Raw genomic sequence first — 2,612 nt, 5'->3', positions numbered from 1 at the left:
GATGATGGTATCATGCCCTTGTACCTGCAAACTGAGCGTGACAGGCTAGACAGGTTGTTCCAAGTGCTCTTTGAAAAGGGACTGTCAGAGGTCTTAGGTTGCCTGCATTCCTCAATTTACATAACAGATATATTCCCCTGAAGTTTGTGTAAATGGAGTCCTATTTTTATAGCGCCAGGAAATCTTGCCTTTTAAAGGATCCTTGTTTTGAGTCCATTTGAAAGTGAACTAAACTATTGTGCTAGAGACGATTGCTGCTGAATTAATCTATTGTGCAGATTTGGCTTTTCAAATGAGTGAATTTTTAAAAGCAGAGCCTTTTTGTGAACTTGTCACAAAATGCAGCAGTGATACTGCTACAAGTGGAAGGTAGCAGGCCCTTCCAGGGCCCGTGGAAGGACATGACCTTTTGAGGCAGTTGTCTCTGAATTGCGATATAAATACTGTCAATTAATACTGAGTGACCACAAGCAAGGTTAGTTTTACATAGACTAAAATCACTTTATATTGAGAATTTTAATTTAACCAAGAAGCATGGACAGTTCTGAGGCAGTTTATTATATACATCTCTTTCATTCTTTTAATATTTGCATGATATTCCACTGTAGAGGTTTACCATAGTTTATATAATCATTCTTCTAGTATCAGATACATTACAAAAGTAACAAAAAATCTTCACAATATGTGTTTATGTATTTTTATCACTTTGACCACTTGATGCGAAGAGCCAACTCATTAGAAAAGACCTTGATGCTGGGAAAGACTGAAGGCAGGAGGGGAAGGAGACGACAGAGGACAAGATGGTTGGATGGCCTCACTGAATCAATGGACATGGATTTGAGTAAAATCCGGGAGATGGTCAAGGACAGAGAAGCCTGGCATGCTGCATCCCACGGGGTCTCAAAGAGTTGGATGTGACTGAACAACTGAACAACAGCCTTATGTATGTAGGTCAGATTCTGAAAGGGGGATGACTAGGGGTTTGTATTTTAAATCTTGTGGATCCTGAAATTGTTCTCTAGAAAGTTGCAGCACTTTGTATTTGAGTGACTGCTGTGTCAAAGTGTTCATACCTTGACACCATCGCCTCTACTGGATGTTGCCATATAGTCTTATTTATCTAGTTTGTCGGATGGAAAAAGTATCTCAGTGTTTTTTTTTTCTTTTTTTAAATTGTAAGTGAGCTGAATAAGCAGATTTTACATGTGTGTTAGGCCAACAATTTTGTTTCTGGATGATTGGAAAGGAATTTATTCATAAGAAGACATGCAACTTAATCCAACTCTGGGACTAAGAACTTCCTTGATATTCCTTATTATAATGGAGACACTAACTTGCAGGGTAATCGGACTTATCCAACATATTGGAGAAAAAAGTGAACAAGTGTAAGCCATTCCTGTATTATCTCCAACTTTATTAAGTGTCTTGATATTAATCGTGCATTTTTGGTTCTGGGAACTGGAATTGATGGAAACGCTTTTAAACAAAGCTTAAGAAAACTTAATTTCAAGGAAAATGAGACTAAGATTTTAGGGGAGGAATGATTAGGGAAAATAACTTTATAGCCCTGAGCGCTGACTTTCAGCTGGGGAATCGCTGCTACAACAATTTGATTGTTATACTTGGTAGTAGTTATAGGCTTATTCACTGTAATTCATGAAGGACTGATGCTGAAGCTGGAGCTCCAATACTTTGGCCGTCTGATGCAAAGAGCCAGCTTATTGGAAAAGACCCTGATGCTGGGAAAGATTGAAGGCAAAAGGAGAAGGGAGTGGCAGAGGATGAGATGGTTAGATAGCATCACCAACTCAATGGACATGAATTTGAGCAAACTCCAGGAGATAGTGGAGGACAGAGGAATCTGGTGTGCTGCAGTCCATAGGGTCACAAAGAGTCCAGGATGATCTAGTGAACGAACAACAACAATAGCAACAGCAACATTTTGAAGAAGATGACCATTTAAATGTGCTACTATTAAAAAAAGAATCATCTCCATGCCAATATTAAGCCTGATAGTAAGCCTATCTTTAAGGCTTTCACTGTAATTCTCTCCCTCTGTCTCCTCTTTCCTCTCCCATCCCCTCTCCCCCTCTCTCTCCCCATCAGGATTCTGCTTTTTCCTTACCTTTGTAAGAAGCAATTTTGAGGTCTTACCTTATCTTATCCTAATAAAAAATGAGAAGAGAGAGAAAAAAGACCAGAACAGAAAAGCAACCACTTTTTAACCTACAGGAGGACAAAAACAACTGTAAGGTTTTAAACTTTTAACTTTTTTTCCCCCCGTTAACTCCTTAGGACTGCAGGCTTCCCAAGTGGCATATTGGTAAAGAACCTGCCTGCCAATGCAGGAGATACAGGAGATGCAGGTTCAGTCCTTGGGTCTTGAAGATCCCCTGGAGGAGGAAATGGTACCCACTCCAGTGTTCTTGCCTGGAGAATCCCATGGACAGAGAAACTGCATGGTAGTGTCTCAAACATGAACTACTATTTGGAAAACTCTGTGATAGTGTTGTTAGTCATCATGCCTAACTCTTTGTGACCCCATGGACTGTAGCCCGCCAGGCTCCTCTGTTCATGGGATTTTTCAGGAAAGAATACTGGAGTGTGTTGCC

The sequence above is a fragment of the Odocoileus virginianus genome, chromosome 6, assembly GCF_023699985.2.
Source record: "Odocoileus virginianus isolate 20LAN1187 ecotype Illinois chromosome 6, Ovbor_1.2, whole genome shotgun sequence".
In the NCBI taxonomy this organism is placed as follows: Eukaryota; Metazoa; Chordata; class Mammalia; order Artiodactyla; family Cervidae; genus Odocoileus; species Odocoileus virginianus.
Note: the sequence above shows the minus strand (reverse complement) of the source record.